The 13,605-nt window shown below is 38.8% G+C and overlaps 1 protein-coding gene and 1 long non-coding RNA gene across 4 annotated transcripts in view; one reads left to right on the top strand and one right to left on the bottom strand.

Moving 5' to 3' along the window:
• Nucleotides 1-13,605, top strand: part of UMAD1 (UBAP1-MVB12-associated (UMA) domain containing 1) — a 221,325-nt gene that overhangs the window by 130,998 nt on the left and 76,722 nt on the right. The window lies entirely within an intron of this gene.
• The window catches only part of LOC110262233, a 163,853-nt gene continuing 159,456 nt past the window's right edge, over nucleotides 9,209-13,605 (bottom strand). Inside the window, exon 3 of the long non-coding RNA XR_002347051.1 lies at nucleotides 9,209-12,408. This is a non-coding gene — a long non-coding RNA (uncharacterized LOC110262233). The remainder of the gene's footprint in view (nucleotides 12,409-13,605) is intronic.

A 13,605-nucleotide genomic window follows, 5' to 3' on the forward strand; every position in this document is an offset into this window, starting at 1 on the left:
GGCATTTGGTGATGCTGGGAACTTTAAAGTCTCTTTTTCATTATTTTGTTTCACCTGTTAAATAAACATTATTCCATCCCTGTAAAGTTTTTTCAGAGAGTTTGTCTCTCCATGCATGAAACTGTCACAGTTTCCTTGAAAAGTAGAAAAATCTTTTGAGGAAAAGTGCTATATGAGAAAATACACAAGACTAGACTGGTTATACATTATTGTATTATCTGAATGTATTCTTAAATTTGTTTTGCCCCTTCTTCTTAGAAAGATTCATTAGTTATCTGGCTGTGTTAGCATTTTTATTACACATGAAACATCCTGGGGTAACTGTGCCTATTACATTCCTACATAATCATTTATGAGTGAAAGTGTTAAAAAGGTAAAGGATTAGTTCTGTATTGGTTGGTGGGTTGGTGAGCCATTGAAATCTCTACCAGTGTCTCTGCCTTTATCTTTATATCATGCCTATGTATTCTAAGCAACTTAACTATTCCTCTCTCATTTATTTTTCTTATTTTGAAATAATTTCTAATTTACAGAAAATTGGCAAAAATAGTGCAAAGAGCTTTTTTGATTTACCATTTGAGAATAAAGTTGTGATATGATGTGTCATTACTTCCAAATATTTGAGTGTGTATTTCCTACAAGTGAGGGTATTTCCTCCATCAGTCATCAAATTCAGGACATTAACCAGCAAAGCCATAGGTGTTCATTTATGTTTTGTCCAAATGATGTACTTCGTAATAAAAGGATCCAGTTCAGAATCACATGTTGCACTTAGTTGTCTTGTCTCTTAATTCCCTTCAGTCTGAAATAGTTTGGTCTCAGTCATTCCTTGACTTTCAATAGCTAGATACTCTTGAAGATTACAATCCAGTTAGTTTTGTAAACTATCCCTCAATTTGGGTTTGTCTGACATGTCCTTGAAACTAGATTGGGGTTATGCATTTTTGTCAGGGATATCACAAAAGTGCTGTGTTCTTACTGCATCCTATCGAGTAGTGCACGGTTCCCGTTTGTTGCATTGCTGGGGGCGTTAACCACCATTTCTTACGGGAGATTGTATCTCTCAGATTTCTCTGCCATAACATTACTCATTCTCTCTTTATAATCAGTATCTGGGGGTGGTATTTTGAGACTATGTAATATCCAGTTCCTTATCAACCTCCCACATACTAGTTTTAGCATCTATCTTCATTTTTTGGCTGAATTAATTATTACTGTAGCAGTTGCCAAATGGTGATTTTCTCATTCTTTCATTCCTTCTCAATTCTTCCATTGGCATCCACTGCAAGGAAGAGCTTTCCCCTCATTTATTTATCCATTCTTTTCTTTATATTAGTACAGGTGCATGGATTTTAGAAATTATTTTTATGGCTATTTTAATGGATTATAGTCTGTTACTGTCATTTATTTGATGCTTAAAATTTCCCAGTTTGGGCAAGTGGGAGCCCCTTCAAATTGTGCTCCTCACTCGTTGAGTGCTTTCCAGCCCAATGAGATGATCCAGGCCTATTTTCAGAAGCTTGAAGCAGCCATTTCTGCCACAGCCTCCCCCACCTTCTCCTCTCTCTGTTCAGGCTTCATCTTCCTGCCACTGGACTCAATTATTTAGGGAGAGAGAGGAAAAAGAAGAAAGATCCAGATAGCTAGTTAGCTAGCTAGATAGACTGATTTTAACAAATGTTCTGCCCATGGAAATTGGAAAATAAAAAGACTAGCTCATCAGTCTTGTGGGGAAACAGATATTTGGAGAACCAAAAGTGACAGTTAAGCCCCAAATCATTTATTCATTTATTTTGATTTTGGATTGTCCCTTAGTCCATTTAGGCTACTATGTATTAGAACTAGGTAGTTGATAAGTAACAGAAATTTATTTCTCACTATTCTGGAGGCTGGGAAATCCCAGATCAAGGTACTAGCATTGTTGCTTTCTCGTGAGGGCCCTCTGCCTCGTTTGGAGCCAGAGCCTTATCTCCACATCCTCATATGAGGAAAGAACTCAGTGGGGTCTTTTTCATTCCCAAAGGTTCCATGTTTGTGACTGAAGCACCTCTCAAAAGCCTTATCTCCCAATACCATCATCTTTGGGGGGTTAGGATGTCATCATATGAATTTTGAGAGGGAACATTCAGACGATTGTATAATGTTTTTGTTTTCTACTATGTTGGAATATGGATGGATTGTTTTACTGTTTTGAGAACCCAGAGCCTAAATCTACTCCCCAGCTCTTTCTTCTACTCTATATATACTGTCTCCTGGTCTGAGAAACAACTTCTTTAGCACACAGTTTGCTGTAATCTTAGAATCAGGCTTAACAAAAAAACATAATCTTTGTGCTTTTCTTCCTGACTTCTTTTGCAATGAGATGGGAATGTAGATGCATGGTCTATAGCTTGGTTGGCACCATACAGAGAAGTGAACGTTCAGTAGGTCCCCCTCAAGAAGCCTGGTGAGGAGAATGACTTTTGCTCTTTCCTTGGATTTAGAGGTTCTGTCTGTTGCCTGTGGGCTCTGGTTTCAGGGGCCTTGCTCTCACTAGGGTGGATGTGCTCTCTTATAGGGTGATGGGGGAGATCTGATCGCCACAGCAGGGAGTTTGTTTCATCAAGTCTGGAGGTGGTTAAAGTGGCGAGTGGGAGAAGAGGAGGAATTTGATTGAGACAGGTTGATGGGAATGAAGCAACTACTCTTAGACAACTTTGTGTATCAGAGCTGGTTGGTTAATATGTGCGTCTTTTCTATCCTAGTCCTTGAAGCCTTAAAAAAATGTTATTACATGATATTGTGACAAAAAAGAATGTATACATGTATGTGTAACTGGGTCACCATGCTGTAGAGTAAAATACTGACAGAACGCTATAAACCAGCAATAATGGAAAAAATAAAAATCATTATAAAGGGTAAAAAAATGTTATTGAAGATTGGAATTTCATTAGGCGCATGTCAAGATGAATTCTAATTTCACTGAGCCAGCCCTGAGAAGACTACTGAATTTATTTGAAATCACTGAGTCACAAAGATATAAATCTATAATAGAGATTTAATGCACAAATTCTAATTTCAAGAATATTGAATTTATTAAACAGCATTACTGTGGCATTCAGTGATAATGAATTAGAAATTGAAGTTTAAAGTGCATAAACCATATACAATTTTCATAACTTTACAGTAACAAGTGGTTTTCCTATTTGGCCAGTCTTAAAATCAGTGATTCCTTCTTTACAGACTAAAAGAACTGCAACTTTTTTTGAACTTTACAACTATATTTAGAGGAATTTTTAAAATATCACAGATATGTTAGTATATATTTTTAATGTAGCACTATATTTTTTCAAAAAAGGCATTTTTAAAATTTGCCAAATACATATCAGTAAACTTAAAAATATAGCATTCAGTACAATAAGATGAATAAAAATACTTTATCAGAATTCCTTTGGAATCTCAGCCACCTCTGATATTTCATGCAATTATCTCAAACTCACTATACCTACACTGAACCCTGTAAAATCTCTTCTCAGTTTCAAAGTCAGTATTGCCTCTTTGTCCTTTTTCTTCTACCCTTAAAGACCTCCTGGGAAATGTTCCTAAGTATTTTACAGCTGGTCTACCCTGTCCTTCCTTATTGCAGAAACCCTGTGCAAACTGGACAATAGAGCTGTGGTTATTGATCTTTCCCTAAGCCTTTTGTTCAGCATCTGCCTTTTACCCACTTCCAAGTGCTATTAATAAACTGATTTCCTTTTACCAACCATAGTGCATCCTCTTTAGGTTCCTTTATTTATCCCATAGTTTCATCACAAACTTGTGTTTCTGAAACTATGTTCCACCCACCTTTTAACAAGGTCGCATTTGCTGTAATGTATCAAACAGTGGCCATTTCATAAGGGCCTACCATGTGCATACCAGATGCCAGCCATTGTACAAGGTGCTGGGAATATTGTGGCAAAAAAAGAAAAAACACATCATTGTCCTGGTGGAGCAGGAACAACAGCTATTAAACAAGCGAGTGCAAATAATTAAATCACTGCAAATGTTGGGAGTGCCTTGGAATGAGAATAAATGGAAGCATTTAAAGGGGGCATGAGTTTTACTGGGTCTTGAATTAGTGGGACATGAAGATTGACTACGTATCAACTGGTTGAGGAACATTTCAGGCAGAGTGGTCCTTGCTCTATCATCACTTTTTGTCTTATAATCAAGTAAATTCTCATACTTTTTAGCCATTCTCATTCTCACCAGGGCACTTATTCCTTTGGGGTTTCTGTCCTTACATCTTTCTGATTTTGTGCTGGCAGCCTATTTTGGAGCTCCTGAGGTCATCTTCCCCCAGTTGTTAGATTAGGATCTATGGGGAGTGGATGCTCGAAATCTGATTTGTCCGCTGAATTCTATCCTATTACTCTCCTCTCCTTTTCCCTTAACGCCTCAGATTTGGTGGGATTTCAGTGGAAAGGAAGCACAAACTAGCCATAGGGACCTTAGAATTTATTTGGTGATATCGATCCCCTCCACCTAAAACTTGGATTTCTTTGTCACCCACTTCCTCTCCCCATTCTGGGGACATCAGGGGTTAAGGGGGTTGAAAAATATCTCTTCCTTTAGGTGTTTAGCATTAGGTCATTAAAAGATAGGAATATTAGCTCTGAAGTTTAGCATGACCTATAATTGGGCTTTATCTGATCTATTAAGTACTTTATATTTTTGATTTCTTGATTCAAGTTATTCAAAAATTTGAATTGTTAAAACCAGCAGTTGAGGTTTTTTTGAAGTATAGCAAGTTGATATTCAATATTGTTAACACTGTATTGTTCCCTGGTAATGTAAATACAAATAAATTTGCAGATACTCATTAATAAAAACAACACAATTGTGCTAGTACATAATGGCCAAAGAATGTTCTCTTGATATTATATATATATATACATATATATATACACACACACACATATAGATATATATTTATTTATATAGCAGTGCATTATAAGTGTGTAGCTGTTGCAACAATTTTTATAGCCAGGCCCTTTATTGAGCCGTATCCAATTCTGTAGCAGAGAGAAAGAAAACACACATCTTGCTTCACTTGATTTTTCCTTTTTTCTTTAAATATGTATATGTATAGACATGTAAATATTTATATGTAAATATTTATTTAAATAACAACATGAACATGGAATAAATACTAATTATAACATCTGCATGTAAACACTTAGAACAAAACTAAATTGTAAAATACCGTATTGACCAGCAGCAGGCTTACCTTTAACTTCTACCATTTTATTGCTCTACATAGAGAATAAAACATCTTATTTAAAAAAAATTTTTATATTTGTAGTAAAATACACAGGGTTTTACCATCTTAACAGTTTTTAAATGTATAGTTCAGTTGTGTTAAACGCATTCACTATGTTGTAGATCAGCCTCCAGAACTCTTAAATTGTGAAACTCTCTTCATTTTTCCCCTCCCTCCAGCTCCTGACAACCACCATTCTGCTTTTTATGTCTATGAATTTGACTATTCTAGGCATCTCATATAAAAGTGACCACATAGTATGTATCTTTTTGTGAGTGACTTATCTTACTTGTCTTCAAGGTTCATCCATGTTGCAGCATGTGTCAGAATTTCCTTTCTTGAAAGGCTGAATAATACTCCATTGTACATATATATCTACCACATTTTGTTTATCCACTCATTTGTTGATGGACTTTTGGGTGGTACTGACTTTTGACTATTATGAATAATGTTACTATGAACATTATGTACAAATATTTCTTCAAGACCCTGCTTTCAGTTCTTTTTGGCAGTTATTGAGCCCCAACTTTAGCACAGGGATATGTACGTACTCTCTAAATATTTAAACAATGTGGAAAGGAAGGAGGGAGGAGGCAGTCATTCCCCAAATTCGATATATGTTATTCCGTCAGCCATGTAAACTTATCTCAGTCAGCTTCAGTGTTTCTCAGAGTATATTCCACAGATCACCAGCATTAGAATCTCCTGGAATCCATTTGCAGCAACATGCATGGAACTAAAGACTCTCATACTAAGTGAAGTAAGTCAGAACGTGAAAGACGAATACCATATGATATCATTTATATCTGGAATCTAATATATGGCACAGATGAACCTTTGTACATAAAAGAAACTCAGGACTTGGAGAACAGACTTGTGGTTGCCAAGGGGGAGGGGGAAGGAGTGGGATGGACTGGGAGTTTGGAGGTAATAGACACAAACTATTGCATTTGGAGTGGATGTGCAATGAGATCCTGCTGTATAACACAGGAAACTTTATCTAGTTACTTGTGATGAAACATGATGGAGGATAATGTGAGAAAAAGTATATATTACATACATATATATATATATATATATATATATATATATATATATGACTGGGTCACTTTGCTGTAGAATGGAAATTGACAGAACATTGTAAATCAATTATAATGGAAAAAATAACAATCCTAAAAAATAATTTTCCATGTCATCAATCCAAAAAAAAAAAAAAAAGGAATCTTCTGGAATGCTTGCTAAAAATCTAGATTCTCAGCCCTTCACCCCCAGCTTCACAAGTCTGAATCTCCTGTGAGACTCAGGAATTTGCACCTCAGATGAGATTTACACATACTGTAATGTGAGAGTCACTGGGCTGCCCCACCAGCAGGATGTCTCATGTGTACCTTGGTTATGTTTCTGAAGGCCCTGCTATCTGTTGCTTTCAGCCCCAGCTTTCTTGAGGGCACAGTCATCCCAAGCCAGCCCATGATTCGCTTTCTTGACCATTTAGTCTGTGTGTTATGGCCCAACTTAAAGTTCCATAAATATAACAACTTAGCTGGGCCTGAGTTTGCAACCCTGGACTTTTTTGTTTTGTTTTGTTTTGTTTTGTTTCTTTCTGTCTTTTCTAGGGCCACACCCGCGGCATATGGAGGGGTCTAATCAGAACTGTAGCTGCTGGCCCATGCCAAAGCCACAGCAACGTGCGATCAGAGCAGCCTCTGCGACCTACAGCAGAGCTCACGGCAATGCCAGATCCTTAACCCACTGACCAAGGCCAGAGATTTAACCCACAACCTCATGATTTCTAGTTGGGTTTGTTAACCACTGAGCCATGATAGGAACTCCACAACCCTGGACATTGATCTGGGCACTGTCAGGGTCCTTCTTCTTCAGGATGCTAATGAGTGATTCACCGTTGCTCTTTGCCTGCTTCTACCCGGTAGGCCAGTGATCAGGTTAGGACTTTCTCCCTTAGGCCTTGTCATGTTTAGTTTTACCTGAGTTCTTCAAGGTACCAAATCTCATGTCTTACACGAGCATTTTTTTTAATGGCCGCACCTGTGGCTTATGGAAGTTCCTGGGCCAGGGATCGAACTTGCACCATATGCCACTGCAGATTCTTAACCCTCTGTGCCACAGGGAACTCCATAACAGTGTTTTAAATATGACATATTGTGACCCTCAGGACAGAAATGTCATACACTCATATTGTATAACCAGCTTCTTTTGCATTTTGACTTTTTTTGGGGGGGGGGGTGCTTTTTAGGTCCACACCTGCAGCATATGGAGGTTCCCAAGCTAGGGGTCAAATTGGAGCTGCAGCTGCTGGCTTACACCACAGCCACAGCAATGCCAGATCAGAGCCGTGTCTGTGGCCTACACCACAGCTCATGGCAATGCTGGATCCTTAACCCACTGAGCAAGGCCAGGGATTGAAACTGTGTCCTCATGAATACTAGTCGGATTCATTTCTGCTGCGCCACAATGGGAACTCCCCTCTTTTGCATTTCGAAATAAAACTTTGTTTTCACCTAGTAATCACATCATACCATGTCATCACGTCCACCGTGGGTGCTTTGGTTCTAGTTGTGATCTGTGATCTGCAAGTGATTCTTTGTTGTTTTTTTTTTTAAATATCAACTTTTCTTCAGATAACATTGGTGTATTTTTAGAAATATTCTCTTCAGACTTTTGTGTAAGTGATACAAGAACGTGTTTAATATTTGACTTCCATTAAAAGTAATGATACCGACTAATTATATACTTTACTCTTAATGAAAGGAGCTGGGGGGAAAAGCCCCTATATGTAGCTTATTTTTGTTATAGCTCGCCACTTTTTCCACAATACTTCATTCATATTTCTATTCTTAATTGACTTGTTACCCCCATAATTTTCAGTTTTTAGCTAATTTCTACAAATAGTTTTTGTGATTTCCATTTCCTTGGATGAAATCCCCTCTAGAATGTAAGTGCTGTGCAGAGGGGACATGATATTGCTGTAGTTCGTGTGGTACCCAGCATGATACATATCACATAGTAGGTGTTTAACAAATATTTGTTGAATGAAACAATATGAAGCTGATTATATTTCATATACTGCTTTTATTGTTTCTGCTAGAAATTTTCTTTGCAGTTTTCTGTTACACTGCCACCCTTTGATCAATCTAAGAACTCAATTTCAAGAGACTACAGCTTACCTACCTAATATCTCTGATTGGGCCAACTGATGCTATAGGTTGAAACACATTTGTTCTCATGGGGCCACTTAACTTTTCTATGTGGAAAAATGATGGAGCAGAACTCCTCACACTAACCATTAATTCTACAAGTTTCTTCTATTGGCTGGAAAGTAGACTGGACACACTCGAGTTTCAGTGACGAGATGCCACTCGTCTCCCACCGAGGTTGTAGAATTGGTGATGGATCAATGCCGTCATCTTCACCCACAACAGGCAGCACATTTGAGTCTTTGTTCCAGGATCCTAGGCAAACTGGTAGAGTGATCCTGTTTTTTTTCTATTTACAAATTTAGGTTTCAAGCCATGCACACTGAAAATCCTTTTGGTGACAGTCCAGTTTGTAGCAGAGCCTATAGAACCCATTGTCAGTGGACTGCTCTGAGCAACCCTTTGTGTAGAGCTTTCTTTCAGCAGCAGTTTGGGATCCAGGGTCAGGATGGTCAGTCCAACTTACTCTCACAGTATATAAATTTACTCTGATTTAGGAAAGCTATTAAAAAAAAAAAAAAAAAACTTTTGGGAGTTCCCGTCGTGGCGCAGTGGTTAACGAATCCGACTAGGAACCATGAGGTTGCGGGTTCGGTCCCTGCCCTTGCTCAGTGGGTTAACGATCCGGCATTGCTGTGGGCTGTGGTGTAGGTTGCAGACGCGGCTCGGATCCTGCATTGCTGTGGCTCTGGCGTAGGCCGGCAGCTACAGCTCCGATTAAACCCCTAGCCTGGGAACCTCCATATGTCGCAGAAGCAGCCCAAAGAAATAGCAAAAAGACAAAAAAAACCAAAAAAACAAAAAAACAAACTTTGAATGCATATTTGTACAGCATAATATGGTATTGTTCAAATATACAAGTACGAAATTTATTTGGCCTTTTGAGTTTCTAGTCTTCTAGCCTAAAAATAAGAATGCCTGGGCTTAACTGTTTAACATGGTGTTAAGTACTTAATTGATGTTTTGAATTGCTCAAAACCTTCCAGAAAATTATTACCCATAGCTACAAAGTAACAAGACTCAAACTCAAGAAATCTGTGGGATCCTTGGACAAGTTAATTCAGAGCTGCCGGAGGACTGTTCAATGGATCTGGCTTCAGTTGGATTTGCTGTTATTCTTACTTCCCTGAGTAAATTAGCCTTTAAGTATCCAATGTGACCCTAAGCTTTCAAAGAAGTAAACAAGGTTTTAGCTGTATGATTTTAATAGTAGTCATAAGGTTAAAATCTAACATAGTGCGTTAAACTTATGTATAAATATATATTAAAATTAAAATTCACTCTGATATAAACTACATTGCCTGTTCTGTTGAACTCTTAATTTCAATTTTCTTCATATTTTAACAGCCATTTATAATTCTTTTTATAAGCCCTTGGGAGTGTATGTATACAGTTATCTTTCTTATTGTCCCCCTTCCCACATACATTTGAATCAGCAGATGTTTTCTGAGCATTTGTTTCATTATCACAATGATGCCAATGTGTTAGTTGTAAGCATCCTTAACGATTTTGTAATAATTTGGGGATGCTACCTTAATATGTTCTTGGTGCCATTTTAATTTGCTTGCCTTTAATTCCTGGTTAGCTTAGTTTCCTCTATTTGTTTGCTAACTGCACTCCTCCCTCTACGGCTTAGCTGTTCCTGCCCTGGCTTATTTTCTTGTGAGATTGCAGTTGTCTGCAGAATCCTGACCTGGCAGCATTAGGCTCCTGGGCAGGGCATGTCTTCAGCAATTAGTTCTTTTGCTTTTTCTCTCTTCCTTCTCTCTTCAGTGAAGTCGAAAATGGGGAGCAGGTAGATAGAATTAGAAAAAGTGAAGGGGAAAACTAAACTGGAGGAGACTTAAATGTAAAACGTATGAAGCTGAGTTGGATAACTTAACTCACATTCGATCAATAAGAGGAAGCTGCATAATATGATGTGATGATTTGGCATTGTCAGCAGACTTGGATTCCAACATCAGCTCTGCCTTTCTTAAGTGGATATAACAAAGCCTACCTCCCAATACTGCTTCGAGCACTAAATGAAATTATAAGACAGGGCTTTTGCTTTTACCTCTCCCAAGATACAATCATGGCAACAGGGCAGCATTTGGCACCAAGACTTATGACATAATGCTAACCTTGCCCCAGCTCCTCTCCCTTCTTCTCTACAATTAGTGTTTAACATGTTTTCTCATTTAATCTGTATAATAGCCTTATTATGTATCATTGTTCCCATTTTTCAGATGAGGAAATTGAGGCTCTGGGGAGTTAAGTAACTTGCACAAGGTCATAGATTTGGTAAAAGATTTGGGTTGCGTTCTGGCGGATTCCAAAGCCATTATCTTGCCACCGTGCCAGGCCCGCCTTGGATAATGAGTGTGTGACTGAAGAATGCAAAGGAGTTAATGGAGTGGCCATTGCACTGTTCTTTCCACTATGTCCCTTGGTGAAAGACTAATAAGCAAACACTCTCAGAGGGCATTTGCATTTTAAAAGAGGCGCTCATTAACTCTAATGAATCTCTAATTGGTAGAATTTGTGGAGGAGATATTTCTGAGCACTAGGGCTTTCTCCTGTGTCTTCAAGGTATCTGGCTATCCTTTTCTGCTTTGTCGATTATCAGCTATTCTGGAATTGGAATCATGTAGTAGAATGCAGTCACATTCTTCTAGTCTGCCCCAAATGCAGCTGAATGAATTAAGAGGGAGTTGTAAAGTGAATCATCTGAAGGAAAGTAAGTGTGGGTTAATGTTGTATCAAATGAAGGTTCAAAGACTAAATAAGAAATTTGCCAGTGTTGAGAGTTGTCTAAAAAACCCAGTAAACACAGTATATTTCATATTCAGTTTTAGCTTCAGAAATGTTATATGAGCATTTCCCATGTTATGTTCATAGACATCTGCAAGATGTTTAATAGGTATCCATTGATTAAAGTTTACTATAAAAGTCAAATGCATTGGAAAAAAAATTGGGGGTTTCTTTACTGAAGAGTTTCTCAGAGCCTTTAGTATGTTAAAGAGAATTGGAAATCAATTGGAGAGGAACACATTCTGCAGGTTTTTCTCCTACTTTTGACCATAGAAGTAGTTGTTTCTATGTGAACCCCTTGAAACTAGTGATTTGTCAACTGCATTCTTAGATATGGAGTTCTAGATAATTCCTCTCTAATAAAAGAAAAGAAAAAATATCTGTCTTCACAGCTTTTCATACATAGGCAGGGTCCAATCCTGTCCATACCAGTCTATTCCCAGCCCTGATGGACTCTAGAGCATTCCAATAATAACACCCTTCTTACTCAGATAAGATCTGGTCAATTTAGGTTGAAAACAAACAAACAACAACAAAAACAGATGGAGACCAAATTCTCATCTTTATTGCCCAAAAAGCTGGTGTTGAAGAATGTGGCTTCTATCAAGGAGCAAATGAGTTTCTTAATCTGAACCCTAGAATTAGATAGAACTCCATACAGTTATAGGATCTGCTGGGCTGGGCCAGGCTTGCTCAGGTGGGAGGGGGCCCCTGTGGGGCATTATTGAAGAGAAGGGGGAGGAGAGGGGGAGGAGGGAGAACCACCTGCAGCTGAGTGCTCCCCAATCACCAACCCAGTGACTGGAGAGAGGCCTGGGGTGAATGTTCCTAGACTTTGCTCCCCATTGAAGAAGGCCTAAGGAGTGAGGGAGCCCCCTCACCCACTTCCTGCCTCCAACCCCCTTCCCAAAACAAATCTCTGGGGGATCCATATAAGCCTTCGGGTTCCCCTCCCATCACTGAAGAGTTTCTCCTTTCAACCTTCCCTTATACCTTGCTGCTTACTCTTCTCCACTTCTCTCCTCTCCCAGTTCACCAGCAGAATGCGATCATGATGACAGGCTCGTGACAGCCCCTTTCTCATCTTCTTATATAACAATGTACCTTTTTATCCTAGAAGAGGTGGAGGACATACATTGTTTAAAACAGGGATCTGGAAACTACAGCCTGACACAACCTGTTTTGGTCAATAAAATTTTCTTGGAACACAGCCACACTCAATTGGTTTATATATTGTCTGTGGCTGCTCTGAGCTACAATGGTAGAGTTGAGAAGTTACTACAGAGACAGTATGGCCCACAAAGCCTAAAATGTTTGCTATCTAGCCCCACTAATCTAAAACACAGATGAATTTCACTTCAGTCCTTTATGTTCTGAAAGAGCTTTATTAGTATGTATGTATAGCCTTTCTCGTTTACTCTAAATTGACTATATTTTAAACCAAGAAAATTGCATGGCTGTAGTATCAGGGATTTTGTCTCTTATAAAATTGTTTCCATCCTTACAAACTTCTGGGAAAGTGTCAAGGGGACAGGGTATTTGCTTTGAAGGACCAAAAGGAAGGGCAGAGACGTGCTCTGGTCAGGAGTAATTAGCATCATCAGTGGAAGGGGAAGAGAACAGATAATCCATGGGGCCTGCAGGTAAAAAAAAATGGAATAGAGAGAAGTATCTAGAGGTCTGTGTGGTTGGACCAGAACACGATGCTGCCTTCAGACCTCCCTTTTGGAGCCCTGGGGTCTTCTTTCCACTGTTCGTCAATTCAGGGGCTTGATTCCTCCCACCTCAGCCCCTATCCACTAGAACCTTCCACCAGACCACACAGTCCCCAGAGATGTCAGGAGCTTGGGTCCTGCCCCCACTGTGCCTGACTTTTACCTGGGAGACCTTGGGCGAGTCCCTGAGCGCCTCTGCCTTTAGGCTCACAGTACACTGCTGGGTGAGGGGCAATGCAGATACTTTTGTGCTGCCCATAGTGAGAATCAAATCCAGTGTTGTATGAAAGGCGTTAGGAAATGTAAATACCATGACAATTTTTGTTGTTTTTGTTCTTTGTAAACAGCTGACTTGCAAATGAAATTTTTGAATCTATACAGCATATAAATTAGAATTATCTGATGTTTGAAAATGAAAGTACCGTATTTCACTTTCATCACAAACATCTTGATTGTGGAAGTGTGCAGCTTTCATGTGGGTCATAACAACTTAGAGAAAATAACTGAATTTTTACCCTGATCAAAGAATTCTCCAGTGGGAGGGAAAAAAACTTCAAAAATTATATTTCACAGTGACCTGTCCTTTATGGTTTGT

This window comes from Sus scrofa, chromosome 9 (genome assembly GCF_000003025.6).
Source record: "Sus scrofa isolate TJ Tabasco breed Duroc chromosome 9, Sscrofa11.1, whole genome shotgun sequence".
NCBI classification, from domain to species: domain Eukaryota; kingdom Metazoa; phylum Chordata; class Mammalia; order Artiodactyla; family Suidae; genus Sus; species Sus scrofa.